The 17,557-nt window shown below is 39.5% G+C and overlaps 1 pseudogene; it reads left to right on the top strand.

Moving 5' to 3' along the window:
• The window catches only part of LOC121434690, a 34,175-nt pseudogene extending 19,924 nt beyond the window's left edge, over positions 1-14,251 (top strand).
• The last annotated feature ends 3,306 nt before the right edge of the window (positions 14,252-17,557 follow it).

Genomic DNA, 17,557 nt, shown 5'->3' on the forward strand with positions numbered 1-17,557 from the left:
GACTGCAAAACAGGATCCATGCTGAGAGAGGAAACCATTCATGCCCCCCCCCCCGCCTCATTCCGATAACCACGCTTTTGCTTCTGTAAACTTGCTTTTCACTCTTCCCTATAAAAAGACCGCCCTCCAGTTGGCAGGTGCGCAAGTCTTCCAAGAGATCTTGCCGCCCGCAGGTACCTGTGTCTACTCAATAAACCTCTTGCTAATTGCATCCTGTGGTTTAGTCTCGGAGTGTCCTGGTTCTGGGGTCTTCATCATCAGAGGAAAGGTCCTCTCTGAGGGTCTTTCAATATACACTTCCCTATCTGCCTCCTATCTTTCAACCATCAATTTTCCTTGTACAAAGAAATAGGATAAGAAATAAATCAAGGTATAGAACTTTTCCAACATGGTGCGAGACTTTTTCATGCTTTTTCCCAATAAAAAATGCAAGATGTCTATGACTTGAGTTTCTGTCTGCACAAATCAGTTCCCTAGAGTATGCTTTCTTTTGCTACCTTCATTTATTATGTCTGAGATACATTAAAGTTGTCCCCCAGTATACTCTTCCTCCTTCAATACTTAAATACAAATTAAAAGACTGGAACACTACAAGAATAATGTAATATTGACACCTACTTACCACCTAAATTACATTTTACTATCTTTTGGCACATCATCTATCCATCCATCCATCCATCAATCCAGTTTTTATAGATTCTAAACAAGTTGTACATGTTCATACCCTTCTTCCTAGTTTTCTTCAACACACATGTCTTTCTTTAATATAGTTTTGGTTTTTGAAAAGAAAAGCAAGCAAACAAACAAAATAAAAATGTATATTATAAAATCAAAACCCAAAGCAAAACAACAAAAATAAAAAATAAAAACCCAAAGAAACATTGGCGATTAAATTATGATTTTTGGTCCTAACATTTTACAGTTTGGGCTTCAAAATTTTGTCCAAAGTAGAAGATGAAGCAGGAAACAGTCTTTTTTTTTTTTTTTTTTTGTGTGTGTGTGTGTGTTTGTGTGTCTGTGGAAGGCAGGGGAGGAGGGATGTTGTAGATCTCAGAGGGAGGCAATGTGAGAGATTTAGAATCCCTCCCTGAAGAAGATGACATTTAACCACGTGGGGACTGAGAAATGAGGTCTGAGTTGTAGGGCCTGATTTTTGGAGGAAGCAGCAAGGAAACTGTTGCTTTCATCACACCCTCAAGCATGCCCTGACTACTTGCCTTTTATTTGTAGCTGAAGCTTGCAATTGTCTAGTCAAAACAATGGGGATAGGCATGTAGAATAAGAATGGAATTGTTTTTCTCGGGTTTTTATTTTAAAGGTGTGTAGGCAAGGTTGGGAAATTCAGTCTCAAGGGAGAATGTGTTCCTGAGATGAAGGAAGGGAGTGAAAAGGACCCTGGGGCCCAGCTAGTTTCAATTTATCTCAATGCCTTTTGGGAAACTTTTAAAAACCCTTCTGTGAGAGTCTGATCTGCCTAGCTCAGGCGGGTTGGGATGCTGGCATTTGTTAAAATTCTCCAGATAATTGTAACCTGTGGCGGACACAAGATTCTTGAGTCTATTTATTGTACTGTAATCTATGTTTCCAGACAGTTTTGACTTAAAATGTGATACTTGATGCACAGATCTCTGCCCAACTGTGTATTATTAAGCAGAGGAGGGGTGGAGATAGGTATGCACAAGTCTCAAATTACCACCTAAAGAGGAAACTCTTGATAGGTATTCTGGACTCAGAGGAATTCTTTCTATAAATGGATTGCTTTTCTAATGTTAATAAATAACTGATTTGAAATTTATTTGTTTTTTATCTTTCTCTCTTCTCTTCCTCCTTCTTGTTTTTCAAGACATGTTTCTCTGTTTAACAGCCCTGGCTGTCCTGGAACTTGTTCTGTAGACCAGGTTGTCCTAGAACTCACAGAGATCAACCTGCCTCTGCTTCCCTAGTGCTGGGTTTAAAGGTGTGTGCCACCAATGCCCCACCGAAAATTTCTTTATCATGTGAATTGACATGTTCTTACATAGACTTTTTGGGCGCAGCGTATACCAAAGCCTGTATCAGAGGAAAGAGCCTGTGTGCTTGCATTTAGGTGACCTACTGTCTGTGGTAGAGCTATAGGACGTAGAAATGCTGTGTAGAAGTGTTGATAGATGTTGACTGCTTCTTTTGAGAGCTTTTAGTGCAATAAAACTGCAGTCAACTACATGGATAATTTGAGAGTCCTTTGAAATAAATTCTATTTTGGACAGTAAGGTGACAGTTAACAAATATAGTTTTTTTTTTAAAACATTTGCATTAAATTTCCAGATTGGTTGTAAGTCTGTGCTATGAACCAGGTTAACTTGAGTCATACTTACATAAAATATTTGAGTTTTGCACAGCTAATGGAAAGCAGTTGTCTCTCTAGTCAACCCTTTACAACTTACGAAGGTGAGAGAGGAAGAATGGCATATGAGGAGTGGCAACAAAGAAGGGTGAGGATAAAGAGTTTCATTACTGTCTGAGAATTATCCTGTGTGTTCCCTGAAAGTCAAACTAAGGAGACAATACCAGAGAGTACCACTTAGAGTGAAACTAACTTTGATTCTTTGCAATAATTGCTGCTAACATTTTTTTATGTTTGATACATGTCAGTGCTGAATAGTTTAGTCTCTTTTCTTAAGTTCTCACTCTAAATATAGGAGATGGGTAGTTTTTGAAGACTGAGGCTTTGAGTGACATCTGATTCACATTGTTAGAGCCGAGATTGTTTTGGGTCACTTCATTCTGTTTGAGAGTCTCACCATTATCTTCCAGTCAAACCCTCTACCACATTCTGTTGAATACCTGAAGATATAAGACTCTTAGTTCTCTACCTGGGGCTGGACAAACAGGTGGAGCTCCTGGTACTGGCCTGACAAGAACTGTCTGAATTGCAAGGTCAAAGCTGGTTGGGAATTGTATACTGGCACATGAAATTGGTAAGTCATGTGAGGAAGTCAAGGACTTTGGAGAAAGGAGACTTCCGGTGCCTCCTAGTCGTATATCTTCGAATAACTTAGTGACTTTAGAGGGTCCACTTTGCTCTTCTAAGGACTAGAGATAAAAATAGCCTTCTTTCTGCCATGGCTGACTGGTATACATAGGAGGCCCACCCTTTTCTGAGGAGAAAGGAGAGGTGGATGGGGGTGGTGCATGAGAGGGAAGTTGGGAGGAGGGACTGTGATGAAAGGAGGGAGGGGAAATGTGGTTGGCTGGGAAATGATTAATTAATTAATTAAAATTAAACAAAGAAAATGCCTCCATAAGATAGGGTCATAGGCAAGCCTATAAGGCATTTTTCTTAATTAGTGATTGATGGGAGAGGGCCCAGCCATTTTGGGTGGTCTCATTCCTGGACAGGTGGTCCTGGGTTCTATAAGAAGGCAGACTTGGTCTATGAGCAAGCAATGGGAAGCAAGTCAGTAAGCAGCACCCTTTCATGACTTCCACATCAGCTCCTGCCTCCAGGTTCTTGCCATGCTTGAGTTCCTGTCCTGGCTTCCCTTGATGATGAACTGTGAGGCAGAAGTTTCTCCTTCTTCCTCAAAAATCCACTTTTTATCATTACTGTAGATATTAGAGATGATGCTCATACATTTCGTACATTGCCATCATTATCACCCAACCATCCATTTAATTTGACATGATCCTCAGAAGGTGTTCAGGGTGAGAATCACAGACCTTGTTCTAATGATTTGGTGCATTAATGAGGAAGAAAGAATTTGACTTTCAGTTGGGTTTTGACCAAGCTAAGCCATATGTGAAATTGCACAAGTTTTCATATACATAGATAAATGTAAGTGTTTGTACTGGGTTGGGAATACCAATAAAACAATCAGGCTCCTTAAAATGAAAGTATACTTCCAGGCTGCACCCTGTACAGAAAGCTGTTGCGGGGGGGGGGGGGGGGGGGGGGAGCATGGGATAAACCAGGTCCATACCCCCAGAGTTTCATACCCTGTATTCTAGCCCTTTCTTCGTAGTCTCTCTGCTATCAGGAGTTTTTAACCTCTGTCTCTTACCCATTGACTTTGGGTCTAGTGCTGTTAATATATCTTAGAGTGTCTCTGGATCTCTTGATGTCTCTCCAGGTTTCTTTGTCTTTCTTGCCCAGTTTCTATCTTTTTTTTTTCTGACAGTGTTTTTTTCTGTTATAAAAGCTCTAACTGTCCTGGAACTAGCTCTTGTAGACCAGGCTGGCCTCAAACTCACAGAGATCCGCCTGCCTCTGCCTCCCAAATGCTGGGATTAAAGGTGTGCCCTACCAACACCTGGACCAATTTCTATCTTTTGGGGCTCAGTGTATCTGTGTTTCTGTCTCATTTCTTTGGGGAAGGGGGCATTTCTAGTCCATCCTGGCTGTGTTGCTGGCTTCTACGAATAAACTTTATGTATAAAAATTAAGTATCCTTGTTTAGTACAGGGGAGAATATACTTTGTTATTGTTTGCAACTAGAAGTATTACTATCCCATAAAGAATCCTTTCCTCTATAGAGTTCATGCTTTAAAATCATGATTTGAGTTTGAAAGCTTGTTCACAAAAACCCATTATTTTGACCTAGTTAAGAAAAACAAAGATCTCTTGTGTTCCTTGGTTTAGGTTTTAGACATTTGACAACTTACAACTTTTGTATGCTCAGAAAGACAAATGTTAAGTGTTTTCACTTATGTGAGAAGTACAAAGTACAGAAAAGCATAGATTTCTGGTTCTGAAAGTCTGCAAAGAGTGTAGGTAGGAGGAAAGGGAACATAGTGATGGTTTCAGGGGTGCAGTTTGACCAGAGGGATAACTATAAATGTTCTATTGCATAGAATAACCATTGTTGACTATTAGTATTTCAAAACTTACTAGTCAAGAGGATTTTTATTGTTCCCAAAATTAAGACCTGATAAATATTTTTGAGATGGCAAGCAAGTTACTGTAATCAGATAAGTAGGCACTGAATACATGTATGAAAATGTCATACTGTATTTCTTAAATATGTGCAATTTCTATGTGCTCATTAAAAATAAAATATATTAAAAAGAAATAAGACAAACTCTTCTGTGCATAAACAGGGGCTAGCCTTTTAATAGTTGCAAATGAAGAGTCGCCCAATTATCCAGGGAAAAGAGGTTACTTAAAGGATAATTTCTATATTTTATATCACTGTATTTTAGAATTTTAATGTGAAGTTTTAAATAATGTGGTTATAATAAGTTAAATTTTCTTTCATATTCTATGCCTACAAAATTATGAAATTGCTGCTTATCCTTTGGCCCAGGGTGATAAATTTCCTTTCAAGAAATTCTTTTTCTGTTGAGTATTTACAATTTTAGAGGAAAAATAATATTTAAGAATCTTTTAAGCTGGGCGGTGGTGGCGCACGCCTTTAATCCCAGCACTCAGGAGGCAGAGGCAGGTGGATCGCTGGGAGTTCGAGGCCAGCCTGGTCTACAAGAGATAGTTCCGGGACAGGCACCAAAGCTACAGAGAAACCCTGTCTCAAAAAAAAAAAAAAAAAGAATCTTTTAAGTAAAAGAATGTACTTTTCTGGCTTTTCAAAAAGAGATTAAAAACTCAAGTTGCCTGATTTAGAAGATATTAGTTAAAGCTTTCTTGACCTAAATAATAATAATAATAATAATAATAATAATAATATTTCCTTGTAAAATAGAGAGAAATAGAGGGAACTTAGGGTAGAGAAGAGGAACCACAAAGCCAAATGAGCAAAGACAAAGATAAAAAAGAGAATCCCCCCCCCAAAAAAAAAAGAAAGAAAGAGATGAGGTACAAAGAAGGAAAAGAGAGAAGTCTGTGGTGGGAACATTGTGGGGTGTGTGTGTGTGTGTGTGTGTGTGTGTAAGTGTCTGTGAGTGTGCTTGTATGTGAGACCTGATAACAACTGAGTTTCATCATAAAGAACATTCTGGGTTGGGTAGCAACTGTGCTCACAGCTGAGACAACCAATGTTAATTGTAGGCAGAGACTGCTCATCTGTTTCCAGGCTGCCTGGATGCGAATAATCACACAGAAATTATATTCATTAGAGTACTGTTTGGTCAAGAGCTTGTGCATATTTCTAGCTAACTTTTACATCTTACATTAACCCATTTCTATTAATCTGTGAGTCACTATGAGGCTGTGGCCTACCAGTAAGGTTCTGGCTGGCTGCTGATGACTTTCTTGTCAGGTACATGACGTCTTTCTGACACCGCCTACTTTCTCTCTATATCTTTGTTCCATATTTCCCACCTTTCTTTACTAAGCCATTGGCCAAAACAGTTTCTTTAATAACCAATGGTAGTAAAACATATTTACAGCATACAGAGGGGAATCCCATATCAGTTAATGACTCTAGACCTGTAATGTAGGGCCTTTCCATCCACGTTAGCACTGATAAATTCATAAGACACTAAAAAGACAAACAATAAACCAAACCAAACCAAAACAAAACTGCTTCCTGATTTGCAATGTGACCAGCTCCCCACACTGCTGGTGTGTGTCTTTACACTCAGCATGGGTTGTATGACAAAATGAAACTGCTCTTAAGCGGATTCTTGTCAGGGGTTGGTCCAGCAACAAGAAAGCTAATGAATATGTCTCATCACTTCTTCTCTCCTGTGTTTTCTTGGTCTCGTTGCCTCAATTGTCCAAAGGATGCAGAGAGGCCTACTCTTCTGCCCAGCTCTGCTGGCCTGGTTGGGGGTTGGAAATGTTGTGATTTGGGTGCAAAAGACCCCCATAGGCCTTTTATATTTGTGTGCTTAGTCACCAGTTGAAAACTTGTTTGGAGGTATAGCCTTGTTGGGGAGGTGAGTCCTTGCCAGAGGAGATGTGTCACTGGGAATAGATTTGGGGTTTTAAAAGCCTATACTAGGTTCAGTGTCTGTCTCCTGCATTCTCTTCCTGTTGTGGACTAATTCACTGAAATTGTAAACAAGCCCCAAATAAAATGCTTTCTTTTTTTTGTTATTTATTTATTCATTTATTTATTCATTTAGTAAAGATTTCTGTCTCTTCCCCGCCACCACCTCCCAAATCCCTCCCCCTCCCCCAACCAACTCCTCCTCTCTCATCAGCCCAAAGAGCAGACCAGGTTCCCTGCCCTGTGGGGAGTCCAAGGACCTCCCACCTCTTTCCAGGTCCAAATCAGGAGCAGAAGGAGAGAGAGCACAAGCAAGGAACTCAGGACCGCTAGAGGTGCACCCACACACTGAGACAATGGGGATGTTCTATCGGGAACTCACCAAGGCCACCTGACTGGGTCTGAAAAATCCTGGGATAAAACCGGACTCGCTGAACATAGCGGACAATGAGGAATACTGAGAAGTCAAGAACAATGGCACTGGGTTTTGATCCTACTGCACGTACTGGCTTTGTGGGAGCCTAGGCTGTTTGGATGCTCACCTTACTAAAATGCTTTCTTTTATAAGAGTTGTTATGGTCATGGTGTCTCTTCACAGCAGTAGAAGAGCAGCTAAGATAAGGGGGCTGCAAGACCAGAGGATGGAACAAAATTGTAAGGATGTGCACATTTTTGTCAGCCAGCTTTCTCTAAGAGGCTCATTTGTACGTCTTTATCAGAGATCTGATACTTTTCTTCTACACTTAAATTAAGCATTGATATTTAAATAATTGTTTACCAATATGTGGACAACAATTAGGATCTTTAAAATTTTCCTAGAGTACCTATGTAGAAGAGGAGGTAAAAGGATTGCAAAAGCCAGAGGTAATGAATGATGTCAAGAAACAGTGTCTTCCAGACACAAGAGGCCAGATGTACATAGGAAATCACAGAAACTATGGCAGCATGCACAGGGCCTTCACAGGGTCAAGCCAGATGGGGTCTGTATTAGTCAGGGTTCTCTAGAGCAGTGATTCTCAACCTTCATAATGTTGTGACCCTTTAATACAGTTCCTAATGCTATGGTGACACCCAACCATGCCATTATTTTATTACTACTTTATTACTGTAATTTTGCTACTTTTATGAATTGTGATGGAAATATCTAATATGTGACCCCTTTAGGCTGTTATGCAGAGATTGAGAACCATTGTTCTAGAAAAAAACAAAACTTATAAAATGATTCACTCACATACAAACAGCACACACACACACACACACACACACACACACACACACAGGTTTATTAGACAGGATGAATGGATTTCAGGCTGAGGTCCAGCTATTCCAGCAATAGCTATCTACCAATGAAAGGTCCAAATTCAATAGTTCTGAACTCCATAATATATGCAAGGATCCCAAAGAAGTAGGCTCTAATTCCAGGAAAGGAAAGGTCTTGCCAGTGAGCATGAAGATAAGTAGGCAAAGAGTGAAAGCCCCCTTCTTCCATGTCCTTTATAAAGGACACCACCAGGTTTGGTCCAGATTATAGGTGGATCTTTTCACCACAAAAGATCTGAGTTAAAAGTGGGTCTTCCCACTGCAAATGAACTAATTAAGAAAAATCCTTCATGAATCTATGAAGATACTTGAATTTTAGTTGATTTTGGATGTATTCAAGTTAACTACCAAGAGTCGCCATCACAGGAATCTCAGTGCTGGGAAGGAGAAGTGGACAAAACCTCCCATTCCTAACCATGAAGCTATCTGCAATTGATATTCACTGGCAAAGAGAAAATCAGTCTTCTCCAACAGAATTTCTCTGGATATATTAACCACACTACAAGGCAGTCCCCATATCCAGGGTAGCTGGCTAACAAAAAACAAATTCAGTGACATTTTTGTAGCCTTTCAGTTTCATTTGCTTTGGTTTGATTTTTTAAAAATTTTTTTGTTCTTTTGCTTGTTATGATTTTTATTTTTGTGGGGTTTTTTTGTCTCTTACTTTTCTGATTTTGCTTTTTTTTGGGGGGGGGGTAGTGGCATGTGCCTTTAATCCCAGCCCTCAAGAGGCAGAGACAGGCATAACTCTGTGAGTTAGAGGCCAGCCTGGTCTACAAGAGCCAGTTCCAGGACAAGTTCCAAAGCTACAGAGAAACCCTATCTCAAAAACTAAGAGAGAGAGAGAGAGAGAGAGAGAGAGAGAGAGAGAGAGAGAGAGACACAAAACTATGAAAACTATAAAGTTGAATGGGTTAGGGTAGACTTCTGGGAGGAGTTTGGTGAAGGGAAATATGATCAAAATACATTGCATAAAAAATTAATAAAGATTTAAAATTTCCTGTTAGGTTTCTTTTTTTATTGTGCCCCCCCCCCCCCAGGAATGTCAGGGACCATTTTTCTAAAGATGATAGCAGGGACCATTGTCCTAAGGATGTTTGCAGAGAGCCCCATATCCCAACTATCTGAACTGTTTGTTAACAGAACCCCCAAAAGCATGTTTCCGCTTACACCAGGTGTGCTAACTGGTGACCTTTGCTACCCCCTACCCCCCACCCTAAGCCAAGTTCCTCACTCAAGGGCTATATAAGCTGTAACCATTACCCTAATAAGCGGAGACCTTGACAATTGAATTCTGCTTGGTCTCCTTTGCTCTCGCCCATGATTCATACAGGTAGAACCTCTTCAGACCCTGCATAACTGGACCTGATGGACGGGTCACAGGAATGAATTTGCTTCTTTATGTTAAGGTAGCATTTATATGTCTTTCTTCTCTGGCTTATAAGGTCCTTCTCTTACATAGGTTCTTAATAAGTGATATCACACCCAGATTTCTTCTTTTTAACTACTAGACCTGATGTAAGGAGAATGACAGGAGCTAGAAAGGGCGACGTGTCATTTGGTGTTTCTAGGAAGAGGGATTTGGTTTTGAAGATTGGGATATATGGTTAACAAGAATAGAATGTGAAGATGGGAAACTGGTGGGTGGAGGGACTGAGGATACATATCCATTAGTATTACACTCTCATCGATTGCAGGAATCTCTGGGCTTGATTTCTAAAACCACAAGAACTAGGTACGATGCTGCACACATGTAATTCCAATGCTTGGGAGGTAGGGGCTGAAGGATCAGAAGTTTGAGGTCATTCTCAGCTACACAGCCCTTTTGAGGCCAGCCAGGATACAGAATATCCTGTCATAAAACTAAAATAATATAAAAGCAAAAACAATGAACAAGGAAAAGAAAACATGGAGTCACGAAAGTATATATGTTATATAGGAAAAGTCATGCTCAAAGGACTAAAAATGTATTTTGAAAATTTGCTTACAACTTTAAATCTTTCAATCCTTATACTACTATTAAATACTTACTTGTGAAAATAATATTTCAAAGGTGAGTCAGGTAGAACAAGGATTCCTCAATTCTATTTTTAGTTTTTGACTTACATAAGAGTGAAAAATGTAATTGTGCTTAAGGACATTAATTGTTTCAGTTTAAAAATAAATGTGAGTGATGATATCACTTTGTGAATCAATGCCTTGTAGTAGAAATAAGGATTTGTGGGTATGGCACAAAGTAATTTTTACTGAGGAGAATTACGACCAATAAAAGATATTTGATTTTAGCTATGTCTTAATTCTTCATGTGCCAAATAAAAGTTCCTGGATAAGAAATTAATTTCAACTCCTGGTGATTTCCCCAAAGTATCAATCATTACACAGGGATTCTCTTATAGCCTAGCCACCCATCATCCTCATATTTCTATCTTCCCCTCTAATACTTCACTGCTAGTGAGATGAATGGCATAAGCAGACATACTTCCCTCACAGATTACAGACAGACCAATAAAAATGCTTGGGACCAACTTGTTACAACAGTAGAAGAGGAGCAGCAGGCTGTGTTCCCACCCAACTCCCACATGGCTAGATTTATACCTGAAATAACAACACACAAATTGTATTCTTTTATTTTATTTTATTTTATTTTATTTTATTTTTATTTTTTGCTTTTTCGAGACAGGGTTTCTCTGTGGCTTTGGAGCCTACCCTGGAACTAGCTCTGTAGACCAGGCTGGTCTCGAACTCACAGAGATCCGCCTGCCTCTGCCTCCCGAGTGCTGGGATTAAAGGCGTGCGCCACCATCGCCCGGCAAATTGTATTCTTTTAAATACTGCTTGGCCCATTAGCTTCAGCCTCTTACTGGCTAACTCTCATATCTTGATTAACCCATTTCTATTAATCTGTGTAGCACCACGAGGTGGTGTCTTACCGGGAAGGATCTTAACCTGTGTCCATCTTGGAGAGAAGAGCTATATCGTCTGCCTGACTCTGCTTCTTTCTCCCAGCATTCTGTTTGGTCTACTCCACCTATCTAAATTCTTCCCTATCAGCCCAAGCAGTTTTCTTTATTAATTAACCAATGAAAGCAACAGATAGACAGATGACCCTCCTCCATCATACAACCCTTTACTAGGTCTGGAGACATCTGAAAATGTCCTCCTCTGGCCTGATGTTTGATAATAATATTCTAAAGAAATACATGGAAAACCCAAACCATCAAGTTCATGCATCCCATGTCATGTGTTTGCAGCTTCCAGTCAAAGAAAGCGATGTTAAAAGTGTTAACAAACATTGGTTGATTGGCTTGATGTTCTGGTACTTTCAAATGAGCTTCTGTCACATGACACCTAGGGACATTTCCTATTCCTCAACCTCATAAGTGAACTGTTATTAAACTGTATTATATTTCATTTTATGTTGAAGGCCCAGCTTGTCAAATTTGGTCTTAAACACCATTGGGTCCAAATATGGGTTGAGTTTAGTGAGCAGGAAGGAAGTTCAGAGTGCAGACTGGGGAATGAATACAGGTAAGGAACAGTCAATGGAAGTCAGGAAATACAATTTTTGCAGGTAAAAGTCCCTTTTGGTGTACACAGCTGTTCTTCAAAGAGGTTTAAATTTGAAAAAAAGTTAAAAAGGAGACCTAAAGGCTGAGGACACTTATGGAAGCATATCACAACTAGCAAATGAAAAATTTCAATTTAGAATATAGCCTTTAAAACATTAGGCAGGGTTAAGGTCATATTCTAATACCCACTGTAAATGCACAAAGTACTTGGCAATATTTATCTTGTCTATTCATTCACTTACTGCTAAAATGCAAGAATTTCTAGTTCTTTGTTTCCAAAGAGACAATTTTGTTTAGTAGAATTTGCTCTTAACACAGTCTATAAAACCAATCTATTATTTTTACCAAGATTGGTAGCATCAAAGCACACTACACTCTCATCGATATTCTTTTTGTCTTAACATTAAATACAAAAAAAAAAAAAACCCAACCAAACAAACAAGAAAAAAAATATAGGGCTGGAGAAATAGTTCGGCTGGTATATACAGGTTCCTCTTTCCAACCAGCTTAAATCCTGGAACCCATATCATCGAAAAAAAGAACTGACTCCCTAAGTTGTCCTCTGACCTCCATATGAATATCACAAAATATATGCCCACACATATGAATGATATATATGCATGCCCTCAAAACAAATAAGTAAAAATGTCATAAAATTAAGACAAAAATCCTATGCATGCAATATTGTCTTTATATTTATAAATATATTTATATTTACACTAAACCAAGTCATGTGAAATGCTACTGCCTATAAGTCTCAAATGCATATCTATGCCTGGAATTTTATTCTTTGGGTTTCATACTTATTTAAAGAAAATATACCAACAAAGGATTCTTTTTAGAATGTCACTATTAAGTGACAGTATGGAAAGGAGGTTGTAGTTTTAAGTTAGGTTGAATTTTAAGTTTGTTAGCTTAAAAAACTATCACTTATTATTTCATAGGTATATGAATAGGACTTGAGACAAACGTCTATGCACAGAATCTTAGAAAGCCATGGTCAAGGCATTATCAAGTTGGTCTCTCTTCTGGAAGCTCTGAGGAAGTATTTGTCTTTAAGCTCATTCATGTTGTATGCTTCACTTTTTTGCAACTATAGATGTGAGATTCTCATTTCCTGACTACTCCTATTCTTGGAGGCAACCCACATTACTTTTGAAAGGGTCTCCTCCATTTTGAAAACCTCAAAAGTACATCAAGTTTTTCTTACACTTGGACTCTTTTCAACTCCCTCTTATGCTCGTCTCTGGAGGGAAATCTAGTTTGAAGGGTTCATGTGTTAAGATTGGACCCACTAGGCTTATGTTTCTTTAAGCTTAAGAAGTAACATAATCCCAGGAGTACTATGTTACTATAGTCTTGGGTTCAACTAATACTCAAGAAGATGTAGACCATACAATAATGATGTGTAAGGCCACTGGAGGCCACAGACCATGAAAGAATGAAGAGCAGTAGAGGCTGTAGGCTGACGTTTCTGTCCTTCCAGCAACTCCCAAAGAAACACACAAAGGTTTATATTAATTATAAATGCTCAGCCAATAGATCAGGCTTATTACTTACTAGCTCTTATAACTTAAATTAACCCATGTATTGCCAGAGGCTTTACCTGTCCTCCAGCTTGTCTTGCTCTCTCTGTGTCTCCGGGCAACTTCTACTGACTGTGCCCTTCTTTTTCAGAGAATTCTCTTAGTCTTATTTTCTTTTCCAATCTCGTCTGCCCTGCTATATAGAGGGCAGTAGGTTCTTTATTAACCAATAAGAGTAATACATATTTACAGTGTACAAAGATTGTTCCACAGCAGGAGGCCATGAACCATCCAAGAATGATATGCAGTAGAGGCTACAGACCATGCAAGGATGATGAACACTGGTGATCATATCTATGCTCCTCCTACTTCTAATCCTTTTACCCAAATAAATATTTTCCCTTAAAATCCTATGGCCTGTCCAGATCTTGCATAGTAAATAAGGAAACTTGAGAGGAGGGGAGTCCACCTCTCTTTTTCTCAGGCTTCCAGAAAAATGGCGACATTCAGACATTTGGTACAAACTAAAATCAGCCCACAATCATTCAAAACCAGAAATGTGTTCTTCTCAGAGAAACCAGCAAAGAAAAACTACCTCAGTACTACAAAAACATCGGTCTAGGCTTTAAGAGACTGAAGAAAGTCATCAAGGGCACCAGCATAGAAAAGAAATGCCGCTTCATTGGTAACATCTCCATCAAAGGTTGGATCCCTTTTGATGTCATGATCAAGATGAAGATGCAGAGGACCGTTGTCATCTGCTAGGACCATCTCTATCACATATGAAAGTACAATCTCTTTGAGAACTACCACAAGAACATGTATGTGTACCTGTCACCCTGTTTCGGGATGTACAGATCAGTGACATTTCACCATGGGAGAGTAAAGGCCTCTGAGCAAGACTTTGTGCTTCAATGTGTTCAAGGTCATCAAGGCTGTTGGCATTAAGGAGTAGCTTCAGAAATTCTGAGAGGAATCTGGCCCACTCCATAGAACAAATAAAGTTATTTTCCAGCTTAAAACAAACAAACAAACAAAATAAAACTAAAAATAAAACCTTAAGACATAACAGTTTATGCCTGTATTCTTTCAATAGATGTGTACTTTGAAGAGTTTACACTGAAAGAAAATGTAAACTGCCAGCGGTGGTGACACACATGTTTAATCCTAGCATCGGGAGGTAGAAACTGTTGGATCTTTGTGAGTTCAAGGGCAGCCTGGTCTATAGAATGAGTTCCATGGCAGGTTCCAAAGCTACACAGAAAAACCCTGTCTCAAAAGACCAAAAAAGAAACACAATTTAAATTTTAGTTTAACAAGAATGGCCTGTATTTATGGAATAGAAATGGCTGTTTGGTGTCTTAGTTACTGTTCTTTTTTTTTTGTTTGTTTTTTGTTTTTGTTTTTCGAGACAGGGTTTCTCTGTTGCGGGAGGTCCTCCCACTCCTCCAGCCTATAGCTGCTGAGATACCAGTCCATTGGGGCATGGTCTCTCTCCCTTTAAAAAAGCAGCCACTTCCCTCTCCTCTCTCTCTTCACTTCCTGCTCTGCCGGCGACTAGACTCCCTTCCTGGTTGCGTAGAGGGCTGTTGCCTGGGACAGTGATCTGTAAGTTTTTTCCCCTTTAAATAAATACCACCCTATTAATCATAATTCCAAACTGGTGTGGCATTGTTTGTGACTTACGCCTTCATTTTGGTGCCCAATGTTTGGTTTTAGAACCTCTCCTTTCCCTGCTCGGCTGCTGGCCGCGAGTTCAGCTTGGCAGGAGCCCTCCCTTCCTCAGCCACCGCCTGTGCCTTGCAGCAGTGGCCTTGGCCTCCCCATGTGGATTTAAACTCCACAGGCCCGCATAGTCTCTGCCCGCATGGTTTGCTCTTTTCTGAGTCACTTTTAAATCTCCCTTGCAAGCACAGCTCTTAAGTGGCGTGAACCAGAGCACGTGGTTGCTGAAAGCTGCAACCCCTCAGGGTGACTCTGTCACGTGGAGGCATAAGTGGCTTCCAGGTTGCTCTTCTCTACCCCTGGATTCTCGGTTTCTGGTTTCGTTTCTGGAATTGATTTAATTACATTTACTTTGTTGAGAAACTTGCATTTTCCAGTTTTTAACATCTACTAAGGCACTGAAACAGGACCCCGTTTTCATCGCGACTCGGCAACAGCGCCACCGGCTGGATAATAGGTAATATGGCAGTTTTCGTTTCTAACGCAAATTTTACTGCTTTGTTTTCACTAATACAATAGATTAGTAAATTTATATTTACTAATACAATGGATTACGTCATACAAGGTTTATATGATTATGGGGATACCTTGATTTGCTTGTTACTAGGTTTCAGTTTTCTTTTCCATATTCTATCATTAAGGAAGAATATGGCACTCCTAAGAATGATAGAATCTTTACGAACTAATAATGAACAACTAATTGACAGGATTAAAATTATTGAAAATCAGAGGTTATCTGAACAAGTGGATACTATGACAGACAAAATTGACTCCATATCCAAGGGTATTAGAAAGTTACCTGAAAGGGTTCAGGCTGTTGAATTTGACGTTCAGACTTTATCACAAAGTTTTGATAAGGTAACAGACAGAATGTACCTCCAAGATGGGAATCTACATGATATACAAGAAAAGTTTAAGGAGGACGTGTTATCTTTGAAGGAAAAAATTAAAGCTTTGGAATCACAGGTGCAGAATGGGGACCAAAAAATTGATGCCTCAGTGAAATCACTGGAAATATATACAGGTCAGGAGATTCAGGATTTAAGAGAGATAATGATAAAAAGATTTGAAAAGATTGGAGAAATTATTGCAGCTGGTGAACAGAGTAAGGAGGCACAAGGACAGGATACAATGCCTCTGCCAGCTATTAGAACTGGCTTACCCAGGGTTCTAGCAACATACCCTATACTTAATTCTGACAAAGCGTCAACTTCTAAAGGCTCAAAGGGACTCAGAGAAGCTAGATGGATGCCAATAGCAATGAATGATCTGAAAGAAATTAAGCAAGCTGTTGTTAATTTTGGCTTGCACAATGCATATGTAAAGGAAATGATAAGGACTTGGGCTTCTAATGCTAGAGCTATCCCCCATGATTTCCATCAGTTAGTGTCTGCAGTTTTAGATAATGGACCTTCCTTGATGTTTGGAATTTATTTCAGAGAAGAATCCAAACATATGGAGCAGCAAGGAAGAGCAAAAGGTGTTGAGGTTTCCCAAGATCAAATTCTTGGTGCAGGAGAATATGCTGATCCACAGGTCCAAGCTCTTTATGACGATGAAGTACTGTGTCTATGTCACCAAGCAGTTTTAAATGCTTGGAATAGGACACAAGATCCAGCAAAAAGGGTTGAATCATATACCAGAATTAGGCAGGGACAGAGAGAACCCTTTATTGACTTTTTGCAAAGATTAATTAAGGCTCTGGACATAGGGGTAACAGACCCAGAAGCTAGACGAATACTTCTTGAATCTCTAGCTTTTGAGAATGCGAACATAGAATGCAAAAAGATAATTGGGCCTTTAAAGTCTAGATCAGCACCTATGGATGAATGGATTCAGCATATGATGAATGTTGAGACGTTTAGCTATAATGATGAATCTTGGGTAGGAGAAGCGATTTCTGAAGCAATGAGGAGACATCAAACTGCCAGGTGTTTTAATTGTGGTAAATTAGGACATTTGCAAAGGGATTGCAGGCAAAGAATTTCTAGGAATAATATCTCTTCTGGGAATGACAAAAATAGGAGACCTCGCCTTCAGGTATATGTAGGAGATGCGGTAAAGGCCGGCATTGGTCCAACGAATGTAGGTCAACAACAGACAGACGGGGCAGTCTTATATCATCAGGAAACTCCTTGGGGGGCCTCTCGTAGGCCCCCAAGCCAACAGTGGCCCAATCATTCCCAGTCACAGTGGAGAACGTGCCTCACCAAGAAAATTAAAAGCTCCAATTTCTGCTGTAAAAAGTAATACTGGTCTAAATGATGAATTATGTGTGGAGGATGAGCCAAAAAACCCAGTAGGACAGAGTAAACGTATATTTTGGCAGACTTCTATTAATGATCAAAGACCAAAGAGTCTGTATAAATGGCACTTTTATTGAAGTTTTATTAGACACAGGTGCGGATGTAAGTATCATTACCCCAGAATCTTGGCATCCAAATTGGCCTCTTCAAGAGGTAGACGTTCAGTTCCTGGGAATTGGAACCCTATCTCGTGTAAAACAAAGCACAAGATGGGTTGAATGCATAGGGCCCGAAGGACAAATAGG

The sequence above is a fragment of the Microtus oregoni genome, unplaced genomic scaffold (genome assembly GCF_018167655.1).
Source record: "Microtus oregoni isolate MIOR12 unplaced genomic scaffold, Mior012 000044F_ref0000062, whole genome shotgun sequence".
Classification (NCBI taxonomy): domain Eukaryota; kingdom Metazoa; phylum Chordata; class Mammalia; order Rodentia; family Cricetidae; genus Microtus; species Microtus oregoni.